We start from the raw sequence: 21,993 nt of genomic DNA on the forward strand, positions 1-21,993 counted from the left end.
TCACCTCCCTATCTCCACTGGAGGCCTCTTCAGACCAGGTAACATACCAGAAGCTATGTTTTAAATATATTTGAGCTCCTCTTCAATTCACAGTGCAGAGTCTTGCGCAATGTACATGCTCAATAATCATGCACTGAGACATATATTACATAAGTCTCAAATATTTTTTACAGTAACTGATAGTTATGGCTACTCACTCCAACACCAGAGGGACATTTCCAATACAGGATAGTCTGGGGCAAACTTGGTTTCCAAATTTTTTTTATTTTGGTGGGGGTTGGGAGAGATTATGTGAAATCACAATTTCAAAATTAGAAGTGGCCTGAGAGGTCACCTCTTTCAACATTTCTATTTTACAGTCATGAACTGGAACATCCAGAAATGTTTAATAACTAGACCATGGCCACTCAGCTAGGAAAAACTAGAACCCAGGACCTTTGACTTCATATGCTACTGTCTCAGGTCTTATTTACTATGGTATATACACAAATCTCAGTATGAGCAATTCTATATTAATACTCCATTAATTCAAAAAATCTATAATCTCAGGTAAGAGAGTTATAAGCTGGGACACAATGGTGACAAATGTACAACTGTATTATTTCTTCTGCCTGCAACCTTGCAGGGAGGAATGTAAAATTCATCTTGAAAATAGAAAAAAATAGAAAAGAGAAAAATAAAAGACTCACGGTGTCTTCAATAAGGAATGGTTCTGCTCTCACATTTGCTTTCTTGTTTTCCCTTAACTGCTTGGAATGCCATGGAGGCCTCTTTTGGGTGGGCTGGTATGTATTCTTGTTGGAATTCCCCCTTGCTTGGGCCATTATGATACTGTTATATAAGAAAGCAAAGAGTCATACTGGCACATACTCTCCTAAGAGGGTCCCCAGGCAGGCTACATTAAGAACAGTGCTGTACATGATCCGATAATTGTTTTAATTCCTACTAATTAATAATAACCCAACTCATTTAGTAGAAGTCCTGGGAGAATTCTGTATTGGTACTGCACAAAGCTAAGTAGATCCTGCATCATCCCCCTTTTTGAGTTCTCAACAGTTTTTATCTTTCACAGCTCTGGCATTGTCCTCCACAACAGCAAAGAAAGCAGATCCTTTTCTGTTCTTAAAATTTTGGCACAATTTTACAAACTACATAGCACTTCTGGTAGGTAAAAATACTTTCATCTACTAAAAGATATTTTTAGGCCTGAAAATTTAATAAAAATATCATCATTATATAATATACCAAAAGCTCAACCTTTACAGTTTCATGGGTCCCTAAACTGAAACATACACCGTCAGATGCTAGAGGTCTCTATCTCAAAGATTCCACACTGTTTATATGAGGGTCCCAGCCTTTGTTGCTCAGACTTTTGAGTTAATACCACAGTTCTGGATTCTGGAATTGAAATTTGTGAGCCCAGATAGAAAGGTATGGAGGAATTAAGGGTAGAACAGCATTTACAGATTATGGCGTACATTTACGGGAAACTTAAGTTGTCAGTCTAATTTACATCAAAATGAATTTTGCAGAAAATAAGCAAAAGAGATCATTTGAATTTGCAAATTTAATACTCCAAATTTTTCCTATTTGAGTGACCACTAAGGCCTACGGCACACTGGGATTTGTCATTGTAAATATCGGACTTTGGGAGGCCATGAAGGAGTGATACAATTAGCAAGCCTAGTCTAGTCACTGGCCCAGTATTTACTTTTAAATGCAAATTTGATTTTCTCTACTCCTTATTGTTTTGATAACAAATCCACTATCATCACTAAATAACTTCATTTCTTTGTGAAAAATGTGCTGGAATGAAAGCCAAATGCTAGAGTTGGTGAAATGATCTAGAAAGATGATTCTTCTGACACACGCTTTGTGATATCAAAGGCATGTCAACTCTGTAGGTCATATTGCCTCTCCACAAGTCAGATGATGGAACCAATACAATAAAATGTCTTTGCCCCAGTTTAACTGATGTGGTTAATCAGTGAGGCTTGCTTATTCACTCAGGTCTGCATGCGTTCATTCAGTGAGGATTAATTGAATCTGGAGTACTGAACTGGGTGCTGGAGTGGATTGGAATCCAATATTGGATAAGACATGGCTCCTTTTCTCCAGGAGTTTTTACAATTTAGGAGGAAATATGAAATGTGAAAAGCACAAAGAGGTATTAACAAACTGGCAAATTTTGTGTAGAGGGGAAGCAATAAGCTTCATTAGAGAGGAGCTGAACAGATTTCATGGAGATGGTGTCCAAATTTGAATTTAAAAAAAGAAAAATATTTGGACACGTGGAACTGGCAAGGAGCAGAGGTCCCTCCAATTTAGGAGAAAGTGAAAGTAATGCTAAAGAAGCACATTGGCATGGGGACTCAGAGGAGAGAAACTCGTGATTCTGGGATGTGTCAATTCAGCTGAGACTTGAGGGGAAAAAAAAGCATCCAAGTCAAGAAAGGCAAAAACTCGATAGTTCTAAAAATGGGTAATAATATGATCGAAGGCAGGAAGACACGAACCAACATGGTGCACCGGAAACTAGAAACTGTTTGGCATTAACGGTGTAAAATGTGTGTAGAGCATGATGCAAAGAGAAGAGGTTGTAGTTCTGCCCAACCCCATCTCATCTTCAACAATTCTGCAAGAGGCTAGTCTAAGATGAGCCCAACTGACGTCCCCTGAGCTGTGCACATTTAAGTCAGTAAACTGGAGATTTAGCAATGGAATCTGTCCCTGCCATATGGCCCTAGCTCATTTGACAGCATGGTGGCACTGGCTTGAGGACATGCACAGATCTTAGCTCGGGCATGTGAGAGATATCTGAAAGGATCTAGATACAGGTCCTAGAACACACATCTAGCTATGCACCTACAATAGCCACACTGAGGGCCTTGGAAGCATTTTGTCCCCACAAAGTGGATAAAGCTCCAAGAATCACATTGAGAACATGGCCATAGCATGCATAGGGGTACCCAGTGGGGCCAATGGGAGGGTGAGCTCTTCTGAACGTAAGTAGCAAAAGGCTAATGATTTCTTGGGATCAGGGTGGGCTAAAGGGTTGCTAGAAATATGCAGCAAGGGGCGCTATAACTGTATTACTCCTGCTTCTATGCAGGGAAACAATTCTTCCACAGAAACAAGAAAATCTACAGTGTAAAGTCAGGATGGTAGTTACCTCTTGCTGGGGAGGTAACTGAGGAAGCCTGCTGGGGTACTAGGAAGGCTCAGTTTCAATATGGGTGGTGATTATGTGTATTTGTGTGTGTGTGTGTGTGTGTCTGTAAATTCATCTTTCACCTAGAATTTACTCACTGTACTTGAAGTAAATTATACCTTAAAGAAAAGTAAAATTTAAAAAAGAAGAAACTAAAGGTGAGGTATTCACAATTTCTGGTTCCGAATCCTATTGTTGACATGATTTACGTATTCACCACATATTTATAGAATTTCTACTTGGTGCAAGGCATGATACCAGTTGCTATTCCTTCATATTTGGATATCATCAAATTTTGCCACTTGATCATAATCCTTCTTATATGATCTTGCCTCATTTTTAAAAAAAACATATGAAGTAAAAAAGTTATTCAAAATGACTATTATTAATAAACTAATTTCAGAAGTGTTCTTCCTGCAGTCAATTTGCAAATGCAGGCAGAAACTAATATTGTTTCTCTGCTAAAGTGCTTCATTTCATTTCTCTAAGGTCCTTATATCTGTGCCCCGGAAATACTCATTTAAATGCAGGTGTGAGGATGCATAAGCTTCTTAGCCGTGACTCAGAGTGCTGACGGGCCCCTTTTTATGATTTTTCCAGACAGAGAGGAATGGTTCAGCATGTTAAGTAGCTACAAATGGTGTAATTCAGCCATAAATGGCTGCTCCACGTGATTGCCTACTGCCACGAAATTTCTCTACCTTAAATGTCATGCTAATACACTGAAATTTCGTTTCTCCTCTCAACTTAGTTAAATAAAGGAGGATCCAAAGTTCAAAATGCAAAATTGAAAATTCCCCTCGAAAGCATTTCGAGGTTACTAGTAGGTACGCAGAAGGAAATGGGGGAGAATTACATCACGGTATGCCAGCAAGCTCAAGAATCGAAGGGATGCTCTTTGCTCAAAAGGAAGCAAAAAGATCAAAAAGCTCTCTCAACAATTTGTTAGTTAGTGGGTGAGAAATACTAGAGATCATGTGTTCATTCCATGGCAATTCTCCTGGGCTGGGCACATTAGGTCACAGTCCCTAGAAGCAGAGCCCAAGATGAGTACTCTTAAGCCAGTGATTTATTAAGAGAGACTCTTGGAGGAAACATAAAAGGAAATAAGGGAAGCAAGATATAGGGGAAGGGAAGCAGGTGGACAAGGATGTGGTTTCATCTGGTGACTAGTCTCAGCCTGATCCCAAGGGGAGTTCTGTAGTATGCATGGCACCATAGTGTTGTCCCAAATAGAGATAAGGGGTTGTCCTTTGCTACCCCTCTACGAGTCATTGGCTACAGGCCACCACTGGTAATAGGGTATTACCTCCCAGGGATTTCCCAACAAGGCAGCTCCTGTCAGTTGAGGCCAATTCTCAGAAGAAGGGAATGGCTATGAGTTGTTAACAGCTAACACACATAGCATCTGTGTGAAAGACACACTGACTTAGTAAAGGGATAGGATAGGGTACCAGCTGCATCTACACTGGGCTTGCCCCACAACGCAAGGTCTGCAAACTTCTTCAATTCAGCTTTTGGCAGTGGTGTGCTGGTAAATGTTTAAAAACCAGCTTTGGGGTTAGGGGTGGGAGAGAAAAGCCCTGATTTATAGTACTTGCTGATTTCCATCATGTAAATTCTCCTAGCATGGCCAATTTTAGTCTATCGGCATGACTCACTAAATGCAGGATTAGGAACAAATGAGCAGAATGAGCTCTTGGGTTCTTGTGTGAGCTGGTTCTAGCACAATACTGGTTTACAGCATCCATACTTTCTTTCCTATCCTGACAAATCACGATTCATTGTCAACATAACTAACTGATAGCTGACATACAGAAGCTTGGAGCAGTCCAGATCTCTCTAATTCAAATTTTTGAATTCAGAGGAGAAATACTCAATAGCTCTTCTTTGCAGGTGGTATGGCATAGCAGACCATTCTGGTTTGCCTGGGGCTATCTCAGTTTTGACACTGAAAGTCCCTCTTGCATCCTGGGAAATTCCTCAATTCTAGATGGGCAAACCTGGATGATGAGTCAGTTTAGCAGACCCAATAAAGTGATACATATTTTAAAATTCTTTCTTCGTGACTGCCCAGATTAATTGCTGTCTATATCATACATCATTTAGCTCTATTCCAATTAAAACTTCATCTCACAGTCATCTTGAACTCAGGATATCCAAAATTGAACCAATGATCTTTCTCCCCAAACTTATCTCCTATAACCATGTCTCAACCACCCAAGAAAGATTTTGAGAGTCATTCTAGGTTCATCTCTCATCTTCACCTTCCATATCCAAATGGTCACCAAGTCACTTCTGCTTATAGCCATTGGCCAGAACTAGTCACAGGGATCCAAGTTAACTGCAAGGAAAACTGGGAAATACAGGAAAGCATATGGAACATTTAATCAGCATAATGATCTCAGCCACATGAACACCTACTATGGGCCAGGCTCCTCATTAGATATTAGGATACAGATTTGAAAAAACTGGGATCTCTACTCTCAGAGAGCATACAATCCTCCACAGAAGAGCCCGAATAACCTTTTAAAAATGCACATTGTTCATATTTTTTCTCTGCTTAAAACTCATAAATTCTTCCTCACTGTTAGTGGGGCAAAGCCCCAAGCCTTAGCATAGCATCCAAGATCCTCCTTGATCCTGACTACTTCCTATTTAGTTTAATTTCTTGCCACTTTTCCATAGGCATCCCAGGTTCTGGTCACAAAGCAAGTGTTTGCAGTTCCTTATGACATGTTAATTTCTACCCCGTGCCTTGGCACAGATGCTACCTACAGCCACGTGTCAAATTCCCTTGAAGTTCTACCTCCAATATCTCCTCTCTAAAGCTGTCCGTGACTCATTTCAACAGAGTTGATTTCTAACTGTAGCTCAGTCATTTGTTTTCCTATAATCTGTGCTCTCTAAACTATGAGTCGCTTGAGAGCATAAATGGCATTTGGCTAAACCCCCCCAGCACCTATCGTAGTGCCAGTGGCATGTAGTAGGTACCTAATAAATCACTGTTAAAGTGCATTAAGTTGATACTGCCTTCTATTGATCTCAGATTGCCTCCCCTGAAAAAATTTAATGCATTCAGAGAGCATGCCATATATTTTTACACACATTTGGAGTGGGCACTTCACAGAATGCTCAGATGGTCCTACATTAACGTCGAACACTGGAAAGAAAATCCTAGAAAGGGGACAGGATAGCGAGAAGTCAATGCTCTACACCTCACATACGACTGAGAAATCCTTTTAATAATATTTTGAGAATGTTGTGGTCATTGCATCATCAGCAGGGCCAATTTACATGATTTTATGAAGTAAAACTGCTCTCTCTTAGAACAGTAATGTATTATTGCCTTAGGGATACAGTTTTGAAGTGGAGCTTGTATTAACCATGCCTTTTTATTTTCTGTTTTTCTGATGTTTTGACATCTGAGGCCTTGATGACACTGGAGGGACTGCCCCTCCCAGGGCTAGTTAATTCCTAGAATAGTAAACAACTCATTTTGGAGGCTTATGTGCAAACTAACAAACCCAGAACCACTCCTACTTCCTCTGCTGGGACCTTTTACTCCCCTGCCCTAATCACCCAGGGCCAGGCCCTGACCCCAGAGCCCACTGAAATTATTCAAATCAGCCAGTCTCAGCCTGCTTACCCTGCCTTGCCCACCCCTTCCAAAGGAAACCACAAAAAGGTTCTTGCCCACATTTTCCCCTCACTCCCTCTGCCTCCTGACTGACCCTGGGGCTCCCCCGTATGGCCCACTGTGGCATGGTGTGCCCCTCCTCTTGAGAAATGTGAGTAGCAAACTGTCTTTTCAATGGCAGTCATCTCCTGATCTTTTGGACTCACCTTATCTCAATAATAATAATAAAACCTACATTGTAAAACAGGGATAGAATTGTCTTCCATGGGCCAGGGTGTAGGACGTATTGACTGACTTGCAGAAATGGGCACACAGCAGTTCCAGTCCCCCATCAAGAAGATATAGGCTGACATAAGAGGTAGACTGTTTGCAAAATGGCTGCCATAATTCTGCTCCCTGTATCCATGCCCTTGCAAGATTCCGTTCCTCTCTGTTCCTTCCTCCCACACTGACTCTGGTTTTGGCCAATGGGACACCAGTAAACGTGATGCCAGCAGAGGTTTTCAAAGATCTGTTCCATGGGGCCTACCCTCCCTTGCTGCTGGGAATCCTTCTGCTACCATGTTAGCAAGCCTACTGGAAGATAAAAGACTTCTTAGAGAGAGGTCTTAGTTATCCTAGCTGAGGCCCCAGACACATGAGTGAGGTCGTCCTTGGCTGTCAAGCTGCTACTGAGCTGCCCCAGACCAGATCTGCCTAGTCAACTCATAAAATAATGAGAAATAATAAACATTTTTCATTCCGTTCCATGCAGCTGAGGAAACTGCCTTCCAGAGCGTGACTAAAGTCTATTGTCATATTATCAGTTGAAAAAACTTTATATAATTCTGGAGAACTCAAGATACAGGCTAGCCGGATTCCTCTGTAGTTGCTCGATTCTTTCTTACAGGAAAAAAATGAAGAGATCATAGTTTGAACATTCTCAGAATTTTGTAGAAAAAAATCCATTGTGTTTTTTATTTAATTTGATACCATATCCTTAAAATAGAATAATGGACATATTCAAGGAATTACTATTCATTGTCCATCTGCTTCTATACTTAAAATTAACAAGAAATAATCAATTATAGATTTGAATATTGAGAAATCAAGGTGTATCAGTTAGGTATTGTCATATTAATGCCATGTAACAAACTACCCCAATACAAAATAGCTTAAAACAGTAAGTAGCTATTTAGCTTGTACTTCTGTGGGTTGGTTGTGTGGTTCTGCTGGTTTTGACTGAGCCCGCTCACATGCATGTAGGTAGATGTGCCGTTGGCTGACCTAGGATGGCCTCGGCTGAGAAAATCGTGGGTATTAGCACTGCTCCAAGTGTTTCTTCTTCTAGCAGTTTGCCTGGGCATGTCTTTCTCATGGCAGTGTCAGGGGGCAACTCTAAGAGGAAGCCCAATTGATTGCACTGTGAATTCATGTCTCTGTGAATGTCATGTTTGCCAATATCTCATTTGCCAACGTGAGTCACGTTGTTGGGCCCAAAGTTAGAGTAGAAGAAAGTTACGTATCTAAGGGCATGCTTACAGGGGGTGGTTGTGGTGAAGAACTGAGACTAGACATGCAATCAATCTTCTAACTAAGTAAATACCAGCAAATTTACCTACAGAAAAATAGGTGCACTGAAAACAAACTAGATTAATATTCTATCATCTGTCATAATGGCTGGGAATGAAGATGTATGTTTATTACATTATTTCCATTGAACTCATATTTATTCCTCTCAAGATGTTGTGACTCCTCAGGTCTATATGTGAATATGTATCCATCTTATTAATGATCTACTCATTTGTGATTATATAGAAGAGGCTTAAAGAAGAGTTTGAATCATTGCTTCAAGTTAAACTGGAAGACGGTAAGAAACTGTGTGATTTATTTCTCAGGAATCCAGGTCATGGTTGAATTCTTTTTTGATGACCCTGAGTGATAATGGACAAAGAAGAAAGTGTAGTGTTTAAAAAATCTGGAGAAATAACTGAGGAACGAGGAAGGGCTGTTTCCTCTAAGAATTTAATCTAATTTTTATACTCTGGATAGTCCTTTAAGCAATATTCATTGGAACAATCTGCACAGATTTACTCCTCTTACAAATAACTTAGGTTCTCGATCATAACTTCTAATTATGGCCCTTGGGACAAATCAACACATCCTTTGCATTCCATTTCTTATTTAGGAGAGGTTATTTTTTATTAATTAATTTTTATGGGTCAACAGCTTTGTTCCCTTCACTCACTGTACTTCAACAGATCAAGGACTGTTCAGTTCTGAGCCTTTGTAACCTGCATGCACTGAAATACCGCGTTAATACCCTGGAAGGGAGAATGTATTATACAGAAGTGGCTATCTCACGCCCATCCAAAGGAAGTTGGTTCATTCAACAAAAATATTAATGGCAGATAATTTAATATGTACCAAGCACTGGGTGGGCGTCTGGAAAACACACACATATGCACAAAGTTTGCACTGTCTTTGCCCTAACAAAGCTATTAATCAGTGAAGACAAAGCAATGAGTATACCAAAAATAAATTATAAAGGTTTACAAAGGTTAAGATTATGAATTAGTTGTTAGTAGGTTTTATTAGAATACAGAGATGAAAAAGATCCCTACGGGCTATAGGGATCAGGTTTATTAGTTACTGGAGCAACTTTTAAAGACATATTCATAAAGGCAGAGGCCCCACAGCCCACACTGCATGGACCCAGTTGTAATGAGAATCTGGGATATAAAAAAGCACAAGTGGTTTTCACAAGACAACCCAATACAGTAAGCAGTAATGAGCTCCTTGGCATTTTAACTTTGAAAACAAAATCAAACAAAGAAGACAGAGGCAGGGGGAAAAGCTAAAAGCGACTGATAATCTACGAATTAGCTAAGAGAAGAGAATTAGCGTGGTTTATTGTCTGTGAATTTACTTCTAGTCTTTAAACTTTATTTTAAAAAAAACTTTAAATTTCAGTTCCCATCAGCCCCCTTAGATACCAAGGCTTATAAACTAAACTAGGACACACTATCGTGGGGGAATTTTTAATGTTATTTTTTTTCTTTTGCCAGGTTAAGATTGCTTACGTCATCAAAGGTCATCAAAGAATCTGTGAAACTGTCTTATGACTGAACGTGGTTGTTTTCAAGATTGTAAAATATTTATCTCTGATATATCTACAGATAAGAAATGACATAATTGTTGGTATTTCCTTAATAGTATTTATTATCAACCTTCATTCTTTCACTCCCAGCTCCTCTTGGAGTTCTTTACTCCCTTTCCTTGATCCGGCTCTATAGAATTCAGGTCTATTCTGCAGTATGATTTCTTTACTTCCCCCAGAGACCTCTGTTTGTTCCTTATCTCAACTACAGGTCTCACTCGCCATTACACATAACTTTTAAAATCCCAGATAGAAATTTAGGGGATATATGGATTATTATATAGTTATTCATTGATGACTACTACGTAAAAAATTAACACAAAAAATGGCAGGAAACACAATGCCATATTTAACTTTTGTTCAGCTAGATAAAATAAAAAAACGAATGCTTAAAAGTACTACTAGAAGAGATGAGTAATGAATTATTTTCTGATGCTTCATAGATGTGTATTTCTCAAATATTTCTAAAATGAGCTTCCATTATTAAGCACATATATGTGCATATATATATACACTTATTTAAAGAACTGGAAAATAATGAATTTAAATTATTGCCTGGAAATATTGTCTGGAAGTATGTCAGTGTTAAGTGTCATCTCCAAACCTTTTGCTAAAACTGAAAGGAGAGATTCTTAAACTATATTTAGAATTAGGAATGTCTGGTCAGAGAGGGTTCTTTTATTCTCCTTGGTCTCTTATTTATTGCTTTATACTTTGTTCATCCCAGACTGGAGGAATTTCATCAATAACAAAGATAGGCTCATAGGAATGCCTTTAACAGCATAGCACAGTCTCTGACCTCCTAAATGGCATTTTTCTTTTTTATTAAGACATGAAATCAGGTTAAGTGCTTCAGGAGGACAGACTAAACTCCTTGCCTTTAATGAAAATTAAGTAGAAATGTCCACCAATTATCAGATGTTTTTCAAATATTAATTTGATCAATTATGAGGTAATTTATAAAATTAAACAAGAAATTATATTTTCTAAACAATTTTTAAAAAGCCTACTGCACCTGAATATATGCATGTATTTGTGATTTTAACCGGGATAATACCTTTTATTGTATTGTATAAATTAGTCTATTGTATTGATGACTTCGTCAATATGCAAATGTTTGAAGGCTGGGTGTCCTCCATGAAGCAGGAGGATTTGTTTCTTAGTTTGATCAATCAGTTTCAAATGGTGACTGATGTACATCTCTAAGTTTGTTAATGGTATAAAATAAAGGAATAAAACAAGTAGCATAGACCACAATTTCTGGAGGTGGGGTGGATAACAACTCTCATGTGATCTTAGGCCAAGGGAAAATAGAATCAAGATGTTTACAGATCAGAATTCCACTTGTAATTACCTTACCGTGTAAACATGTCAGATCAACATGAATCCCTCTGTTAGCACTCTTGAGTGAGTTGAGAAATAGCCAGGAGTTTCCCCACTTATAGTGAATCAAAGCTGTCCACCAAAGGGATGACCAAAATCCTGGAGCAGGAGAATCTATCTTTAGATGAGGTGCTGAGATGGAGTTACTGCATGATCCTGGTCTAGTTCAAAGGACGAAAGGAATTTCTGCCCATTTCCCATGACTCTCCTTTGCCAAATTTATGTCTGAGTCAAGAAAGAAAACATAGGAGTCACAGGGAATCTATTTATCAACAGACACATTCTATGGGCACAATAGTCAGCTTCTATAGGAAGAGGAAAGCTCCTGCTGGGATCCCGATGCTGTCTACTCTAGGGTTCTTGTCTGTTTCTGAGTCTGGTTGGGGCTAAGTATAAGCTAAGCAGTCTCCATTTTGAAATGTTTCACTTGAACATCCAAGACAGCTATTTTTTTCTTCTTTTCCTAAATATTTGAAGATGCACAATTTACTGCTGTTCACCAAACTCATATATTAAACATCAAGATGTCTGAGTTTTCTATTGCATCTATGCATTTTTGATCAACTCACTAAATGTTACTAAACCTCCATGTCCTCATTTGCCATTGATGGGTTAGACTCAATGGCTGACCCCCGAAGAGGTTGTGGGAGGCCCTCATTTGTAATAGTATCAGAAAAAAGTACTGGAGGGGCTTTGTTTTAACTACCATTGTGTCTCCCCACACCAAGCCTCTGCTGTTGTCGCGCTCATGTCCCCTCTTACACTTTTATTGCATTCGGACTTGACTTCCAACTGCCAGCCTTAGTATCTTTTTGGCAGAAGTGATTTTTCTGAGGCCAGAGCCTGCTCAGTGCCTAGCAGGCTGAAAGGGCTGTGAAAATAATGTCTCCTGGAAATAACCCTTTACCAATACCTGAAGGAGTGGTAGATAAATACCCCAGCTCCCTTGTATCTCAAGTGGAGAAACTCTGAGGCTTGTATTTGACCCTGTCTCCCAGTTTCCAGTGGGAATGACTCCGGTTGCCCACAGAGGTAACTGGCTTGATAACACATCCTTTGTTGACTACATCCTTTGCCTGTCTCACTTCCCCTCACCTCTAGTTCTATTTCCTTGGAACACCTTTAAAATAAACTGCTTTCATTCAAACCTTGCCTTAGGACCTGCATGTGGCCAACTCAAACTAAGATACCTCCCACCAGCAAGTGTTTTGTGGTGGAAAGTCATTAAGAATCACAAATATTTATTATTTCTATTTTTTCTGATGACACTAAAATTCTATGATCTTAGGATTCCCTACTCTCAATCTTTGCTTTTTAAATCAGAGTGCCCTCTGGCTCTTGATTCCTTCTCTTTTGCTATATACTTATTGCTGAAAACTTTTGAGATCTAATCTATATGCTTCAAACATGAATCAGACTTTAAAAAAAAAGTCTTAGAGGAAATTCTAAAAATATCTACATTTATCTTATTTCTCTTTTGCCCATGAAATGATGTTCATCAACTACAGACTGCAAAATGTAAATGCCCAATTACCCTAAAATAACAGGCTTGAAGAGGCATGGAATTCTCAGCTTTTTGTTTTGTTTTCACTCGATCATGGCCTGAAAGCCGTGAAGGAAACTATTACTGTAATCACCCATTGATACTCCAGAGTCCTGCTCAGAGAGAAACAACGAACAAAAATTTAAAATCTCTTTATGCCTTTGGGAGCTTAGAGTAAAACTTGACAGGCAGAGATGAAAGGGAAACTCAAAACGAGACCATTTAGGACTTGGGCTTTTTATAGAGTGGTCAGAAGGATCATTTGGCCAGAGTCTCACACTCATGAATTAGAATGTAAATAACTAGGAACTCTTTTCTCTGTTGATGGGAGTATAAATTGGTACAACCACTTTGGAAAACAGATGCATATATGAACATTCATAAAAGTTCTATTTTGAAATACAGAATACATTTAGAAACAGCCCAAATGTCTAATAATTTAGAAAGGATAGAGAAAACTTGCAGTAGGTTTGTAGAATAGAATAATATACAGCATTAAAATGAACTGCAGCCATACGCATCAATATCACTTCGTTGATATCCCATCCTTCTGCAAACACAGCCCCATTTTTATGTTCCTTTTCCTAGCAAGAGTCCTTGAAAAAGCTGTCTACACTGCTGTCTCTTTTCTCATGGTACATCATCTCCTGAATGTTCAGTTGAACAACTGTTCCCACTACATCAAAGACATTGCTTCCATCAAGATCACTGATGACCTCCATGTTGCCAAATCCAGTGGTGACATTTCTGTTCTCATCTTGCTTAGCTGCTCAGTAGCTTTCACTATAAATGATCGTGCCCCTTGACTTTAAATATTGTCTTCTGACGGTTTTTAGGATTTTTCACTCTCCTGTTTTCCTCCTGCTTTAATGGACGTTCTTTCCCAATATACATTGCTGGTCCATTCCCTCTTACGTTATTAGAGTGTCTAGGATTCTTTCTTGAGTCATTTTTTCCAGTTGCACACTTCCCCTAGATGATCCCATCCTGTCTATGGCCTTAAATATTTAATACATAAATGCTAATGATTCCTACATCTCCATCTCCAACAATGACCTTTCCTCACAACACCAGACTCAAATATCTACTTCCTAGACGTTTCACATGAATGCAGGACCAACTTCACGAGTGTAGGGCCCTGGGCAACTGCATTCAGAAGGGTTCATGCTTGGCTTAATGCTCTACAGTTGCCACGCTGAAATGCTTAATCCTTTTGTATTTGAACATGTGCTTTGTAACTGAAGTTCAATGGGACAATGAAAGATGCACATGAGCAGAGAAGATATGTGTAATACCTACGTCCACTGTTTCTTGTCGCCCTAATCACATAATTTGCACTGCCCACAAACACAGGCTTCCTGTGGATCCACAACACATGAGAGTTCAGTGGGACACAAAGTGAGCACAAGGTGTGTTACATCTAGAGGCACTGACAGCCATGAGAAGCTAGGCCTTCCATTAGAATTGGAACTTGCCTCAAATGCAGAAAGAAGGCAATAGCATTCTAAGAAACACAAACCACCATGGAGCCCTGTCTTATTTGTGTCATTTCACTATATTAGCCAACCACTACACTGAAAATGATGACATAGGAAAAAATGGGAAAGATAGGGCAACCAAAATGCATATGCATATATGAACTATGAACTATGAATTGTAAAATTTTAGTGATTCTGTATGAGTTAAATGCTCCTATATTTGCTTTTAAAAAGGCATTGCACAGCGTAAAGATGAATGATAAAATTCATGTTAATAACATAAAATTTTAACTTTATTTAGAATGACATTAAATAGTAAATTTTAAAATCCTATGACAATTCAAGAAAGGGACCATAGAAGAAAGAAAACAGTTCTATATTTTAGTACCTTTAATGACACTTTTCCTTCCGGCTTTCCGAACAAGGGGGCCTCATTTGCATTTTCATTTTCATTTTTTTTGTTTAAAGATTGGCACCTGAGCTAACATCTGGTGCCAATCTTCCTTCTCTTTTTCTTCTGCTTCTCCCCAAAGTCCCCCAGTACATAGCTGTATATTCTAGTTGTGAGTGACTCTGGTTGTGCTATGTTGGATGTCACCTCAACATGGCTTGATGAGTGGTGCCATGTCTGCAGTCAGAATCCGAACCAGGGAAACCCTGGGCTGCTGAAGTGGAGCATACAAACTTAACCACTTGGCCATGGGGCCAGGCCCCCCTCATTTTCATTTTTGCACTGGGCCTGCAAATATGTAACCAGCTGTATATGAATGACTAACAGACATCTCAAACTTCGAATGTTTGTAAAGTATTCTTAATTCCCCTGTTCCCTTCCTTTCCAAATCTCCTTCTCTAGTCTTTCTCACCTTAGTTACAGCCCATAAATCCACCAGCTGCACTAGTAAAAAAAAATGTCAAGTTAGCCTCTCTAACTGTCACAGCATGACATATAGCATTACCTCCACAAAGTCTATCCCCAGGCTGTCCTCTCCTCTCCATCTACTATTGCCCACTTGGGTGACATCACCACCATTTCTTCCCTGGAAGAAAATAGCTGCTTCTTGACTGGATTTCCTGGTACCTCTCCACAATCCATTTTATAAACAGCCCATAAAGAGGTCTTTTAAAGACATAAGTAGATATTTGCCCTTCTCTACTAAATATATTCCAATGTGTCTCATTGTTCTTTGCATGCAACTCAAATTCCTACTGTGGTTTTCAAAGTTCTACCTGACTGGTATCTGTGTACTACTCCAAACTCTTCTCAGCCCACTCCTATTTTCATACCCTATATCTCTGCCTCACAGGACTTTCTGTTTCTCCAGAATCCCAGGATCGCTTGCACCTTGAGGCCTTTTGTGCTAACGGGCCTTCTTGGTGTGCTCTATACCCCTATCTTTGTCTGGGTGCTCTTCTTTTCATACAGATCTCAGCTTCAATGTTTCCTCCTCAAAGAGTCCTTTCCTAACCACTCCAGGGGAAAAAAAAATCCATCTCCTTACGCCAACAGGCACCTTGCTTTAATCCCTTTACATCATTCTTCTTGTTTATTCATTTATTTGTCTATGGCCGATCTTCTCCCACTGACATGTCGGCTCCATGAGATCAGGGATCTTATCTGTCTTGTTTAATGTTGTGTCTGCCGTGCTAGAATAGTATCTGGAATAAGATAGGTACCTAGTAAATGTGTCTTGACTGAATGAGTAAATGAACAAATGAAGCCACTTGGTAGTTCAGTTGTGTTTCCCCTGTAGATGGGTGTGTATATGTGTATATATCTGTGCATATATGTACCCATGTGTAAAAACACATACATATGTATATATTTACATACCATCGTAGATCTTGGCATTACCTCCTCAGCGCTTATGCTATGCCTCCCTCATTGTGTAGCAGCCATGGATTTGGCGTGGAATGGACCCACCCACAGTCGCAGAGGGATGCCCTCACTGGTTTAAAGCCACTCTTACCCTCAGGCCATATTTTTAGTGTTAGTGCTGGGCATACATAACGCAAAACTTTGGGATTTTGCTCAATGTGTGAGGAAGAGAAGCCTTTATTCTGACCCTTAGAGTGACCAATGCAGCATCTAGTTCTGGTTGCTACTGGCGTCAAAGGGACAATCGATAGGAGAGCCTGCTTGAACATGAAGCAGACATTACAGAAGGCAGAGTGAAGAGAAGGAAACCAGCTAGACTCTGAATGACCAGTTGAGCCGCTGGTTCAAACCTGAAGCCTGACTGCTGGGCTTTCCAGTTACAAGAGGCAGTAAATTCTTTCATTGCTCAAACCAGTAGGAGCTGTACTTTTTGTTATTTACAAATAAAACAGTGTAATTGACAACTGATACTAAATTCTAATCACCATTGGCATTTTGGGTGTATTTCCTTCCAGTAATTTTTAATGTTGTTAAAAGATAAGATAGCTGTAACCAGAATGCATGTATACTCTTGTGTACTTTTTTTGCTTATTGTTACAGTAAGCATTTATTTTTATGTTAATAATCATTTTTATAACCATAATCTGGTTGGTTATATAAATATCCATTGATCGCATATACTGTAACTTAACCATTTCCCCATTTTTTAGACACACAGGCTATTATCACTCTTCTCAAGTTTTGATTAATTTCTTTAATACTGATTTCCTAGAAATTTAATCGTTAGGTCGGAGTGAATGGAAATTGCTTTATCTCTTGGAACACAATGCCAAATTGATCTTTTAAATGACTTTAATATTTTTGATACCGTCACTACCCTGCCTGTATTAGACTTTATCACAGTTTTACTTTTTACAAAAATTTGACAACTAAATACACCAATAACTGCTTTCATGTTATGTTTTAATTTGCATTTCTCTGATTACTACAGGGTTTGGAAAATTTCTGATATATATTTACTATTGATAGTTATTCTTTGGGGAAATATTTCTCACTATGTAGTTGGAATTTATAGTCAGCTTTTTGGACTCATTGTGGCAGATGCTGTCGGTGTCCTAGCAATATCTCCTGAGTTCTCACCATTCCTGTGTACACAGACCAATGACTTTCATAGTGAACAACTGAAGTTCTCTGCCTAAGGGCTTTGTTGTTGGTGCCCACTAGGCTCAAGTATGGGATGAGCAGAAGGTGGTTGAGTTAAACGCCCTCTCTCAGAAACCAGAAGCATCCATCAATCAAAGACAGGCCCCAGCTCTCTTGCCCCTCATGTGAGATAACAATAAGGTCTTTGTTTTACATTCTTGCCCAGAGCACCCCAATGGGATTAAGTACCAGTTGTCCACAGTGGTAATTTGTTTGATGATTCACATTACATTGGCTGTCTTCTCGTCCCTGTATCATCCCCTACTCCTATACTGGTAATTATTGACATCACCTTCCAGATAAATTCTGTACCCAAAACCCTCTCTCAGGTTCTGTCTCTAGGGAATCCAACTGAAGACAAACATCATATTAGATTTACTATAGTGTAATGATGTAGGCTTTAAAAAATACTTATTGAACATTTGAAATCTTCCCTACTCTTTGTGAAAAAAAATCAAAATAAAGCAGTTCACTTTCCTTTGGAAATAAAGAGAAGTACTTTGTACAATGTATGCTAGCCTTTTAAAATTCTTAAAACACTTTCAAGAAAAAGGAACAAAAATAACTAACGATTTGCTATGATTTTTAAGCTAAAAGGAGCATTTATTTGTTATATATGTGGCTTTGGAACTTCGTTTTTTTTCTGTGGGGTACTTCTTAGAGATTTTGAAAAGTACGAATTTCTTTCTCCCTAGGCTTTAATCATGATGCTTTAAGGAAATCTTTTGAAATGAAGGCAGCATATATTGCAATAACAAGGCCCTTTCATTAAATTTATCCCTTAAGAAAAACCCACACAGTAACTGATTTTTGACCTCAGTTCAAATAGAAGTTTGGCTAGAAAATTCTCAGAGGTAAAATACTAAGAGTAATGGGAAATTTTTGTATTTTAAAGTTTTCCAACAACCACAATACACTTTATCCAGCATATATTTGCTTTGGGCTGTTTGAAGTTCATTTGGAGTTTAGATGGTACTTTATAGATTTCATGAACAGCCTATTTTCCAAGTACATATGACCTCCTGTTTAAGGATTACTAATGCAAGAAGAAAGTCTTCTTTTAAAAGAAAATTTGTTGCTAAGACAATATCACAGCTATACGTGCATATCCTTTCCAAACATTGTGTTTTAAAACTTTTAACTTCAGATTTCCGATTTGGGTATGAGATCTGAAACTCAACTGATCATAAATTCCCTTTAAAGCATAAATTCACTTCAAAGCCACAGCTTTGGTTGCTAAGTGACAACTTCTAAATGATGGCTTTTAAAGAATGTTAACAACTTCAAATGGGCATTTCGACACTGGTTGCCTTTAAGCAGAGTGGAAGCATACATAACCTACTAATAATGATTATTGCTTAACTATTTTAAAGTACCATAAAATAGTTTCTGATGTATGCCAATAAAGTTACAGTTTTATGGGCATCATGATGTTCATTCAAAATGTTTGGAATTTGGAAGGAAGATTTTGCCCTCACAATTTAGAGAGATCTTCCATCAAGATCGTGATGTTATTGTAGAACACGGAATTTTTAATGTTTATTTTATTTTTTGTGAGGAAGATAGGCCCTTAGCTAACATCTGTGCCAATCTTCCTCTATTTTATGTGGGATGCTGCCACAGTGTGGCTTGAACAGCTATGCTAGGTCCGTACCCAGGGTCCAAACCTGCGAACCCCGGGCCACCAAAGCAGAGCATGCCAACTTAACCACTATGCCACTGGGCCGGTCCCAGAACATGCAACTTTTGAACCTCATGTCCTCAGGAGTCTGACTGTCTATAAGGGCAAAATGAAGTGACGATTTGAGTGCCTGGATAATAAGGTTCACGAGAGTGGAGGAGATGGAATCAAATCACCACAGACCTATAGCAGAATCATCACTTGAGCAGCCCTCCTCTTTTTACTTTAACTGCAGTATCTTTTTTAAACTCTAACACTTGCTCTCAGACTTGGCCTATCCTCCCTGGAGCTCAAGGTTAGCACACAAAACAAGAAGTTACCTTGGGAGCCCCTAACATTTTAGCTGGCTGAAAGTGCTACCCCTTTCCAACATTTATGAGGCCAACTCCCAGGTCAACATCACATAACGGCCCAAATGCCAATAGTACCCTCATTGAGAAACACTAAATGTGGTCTGATCAAGTTATCCAGCTAACTGGCTGAAGGCCGAAACTACAAATTCTGTGTTTTTTCCTCTCCACCTAGCAATTCTAAATTAATTGTCTTTTACGTACCAATTTGAGGTACGCCCCAATACAAATGACATTAACAAAATTATAGTATCAACATATCCTTATGCTATTAGGATCACAGGAGGAGTCTTTTAAATAGATGCTGTATTTCCTGAATGTGTGTTTTTCAAAAACCAGAAGTGATTTATATTCTTAAGATAGCTCAAGCCATGTAACTGAGGTCCAGAAAATCTGAAACAGGCTTCGTCACCCTTAAGTACTATAGATGAATAGTCATGTATCATAGCCAATTGTGCAGTAAATTTATGTTACATCACCAGGAACATTCCAAGGAAATTCAATAATGTCTATTTATTAAATTTAGTGCTATGATTACCAACCAAGGAAAACAAAGCTAAAATATATTCCACGGAAAATCCAACAGCTTAAAAGCTGTCCAACAGAAGTTTTATGTTTGTTTGTTGATATTTAAATAAAGACCATCATCTAATTCATAGTCACATGATCCCTAAGAAATGTTGTCTTTCACATTTCCGAGGACAGGTCACACATCATTTCCCAGTCTTGTTTGACTTTGAAGGTGCTGAGGTATCTGTTGTCACGTTTACTGGAAAAAAGCAACCTTTTCATGAAACGTGCACTTGGTTCAATGGCTGAAAAACCAATATAAGTTGGGGTGCTTTGTTCCTCCATTCACTTGATACATTAAGCAAACAGTCAATATTTAATGATTGTGTCCATCTATTGATAAGGCACAAGCTTCATCTCAAATGAATACAGCTCCTAAGATGATAGCAGCCTATTGTAAGGCAGTCAAATATACTCTGTAAAACTACAAACAGGCTGGGGGCTTAAAACTAATTTAAAAAATAAAAAAGTAATGATTTAAAAATACATCGTATTTTAACTATATGATTGATAACAAATAAATAATGAGATGAAACTTTAGAACTGTTGAGTTACTATTTTTTTTTAACACATAAGGATTAATTTTCCTTCATATGGAATGAGCCCAGAGTGGGGATCCAGGGCTGAACTGATGTGGTGGCTTCAATCACTAGGAATCCAAATCCCTTGTAAATCTCAGCTCTCCCATCCTTAGTAATGATGGCCAGCTGCAAGGTGGCTTCATGGTCCAAAATGGCAGTTGGAGCTTCAATCTTCCTCTTTGCATTACAAGCAACAGGAAGGAGAAAGGCAGGGGGGACAAAAGGCGCTGTCTATACTCGCTTGTAAAAAAACCTCTTTTAAAGTTCTACCTTACAACTTTTGCTTATATCACGTTGGTCAGAAATTAGTCACATGGCCAAACCCAGTCTTTTAGCTGATTACATTGCCACCATGAATAAAAATGGGAAATGTCGCTGAGGAAAAAGGAGAGAAAGAATATTAGTTGAGCAAATATACTGTATATTTTCTGTTTGCCCATTCAGACCCAATTTCCAGCTTTCTCCATCTTGTTCTGTGCCCAGGGGACAGACCTCTGTGAAGGGCATCAGCCAGCTTTCACCCTCTGGCTTCCCTTCGAGTGTGGACGATGAGACACACCAACAGGAGATGGAAAGGTGGGAGGAGAGAGAGGACGGGGCCTTTCTTTCTCCTGTTCTAGCTAAGGCCAGAGCCTTTGTAGATGGGAATAAAATTATTTTTCAAATAATTTGACTTAATTTTTTTTTCCCTTGAGAGAGCTATACTACTCCCCCCACACCATTTTAAGAAAATCAATTACTTGCTTTCTAATTCTTAAGCAAATTTTTCAATTTGTTGTGTGAATGTAAGTCTTTTTTGCCGATTCACACAAGGACTGTTCCAATCGAGAAATATTTACAAATTGACTACCTCTCTACCCTGTGATTTAACATAATATGTACACTCCTTTTTTTCTTTTTGGCTGTCAGTCTCATAGGTGTCTTTGGTTCATACACTATATGTCACTAAAAAGGGGCAGTTTCAAGCAAGTGGTAGCGGTAATGACATTAACAGCCCACAGATTGGTCAGCAACATGTATCTCATAAAGATGAGAGACTGTGTATTTCAAAAAGCCAGGCCTCAATTATATACTTTTCCTAGTTTAGAATTTATTCTAGCTAGTAAAAATAGTGTATCCTCCAAAATGTTTCCAAAGGTAGTAATTTGAGATTAGAAACATTCTAGAAATTACTTCATTTCAGGTATTACTAATATTAAGATTACCCCCATGTGAAGCCACATTGCCTAATTGCTTAGAATTTCAGTTGGTTATATTTAAATTGGGGTTCTGCTTATTAAAAATGCCATCTATTTTTTAAGGAGCATTTTGCAGTGCACAGAGGAATCAGTGTGTAGT

The 21,993-nt window shown here is 38.7% G+C and overlaps 1 protein-coding gene across 1 annotated transcript in view; it reads right to left on the minus strand.

Moving 5' to 3' along the window:
* The window catches only part of PLCB1 (phospholipase C beta 1), a 666,959-nt gene that overhangs the window by 264,787 nt on the left and 380,179 nt on the right, over positions 1-21,993 (minus strand). The window lies entirely within an intron of this gene.

This window comes from Equus quagga, chromosome 12 (genome assembly GCF_021613505.1).
Source record: "Equus quagga isolate Etosha38 chromosome 12, UCLA_HA_Equagga_1.0, whole genome shotgun sequence".
In the NCBI taxonomy this organism is placed as follows: Eukaryota; Metazoa; Chordata; class Mammalia; order Perissodactyla; family Equidae; genus Equus; species Equus quagga.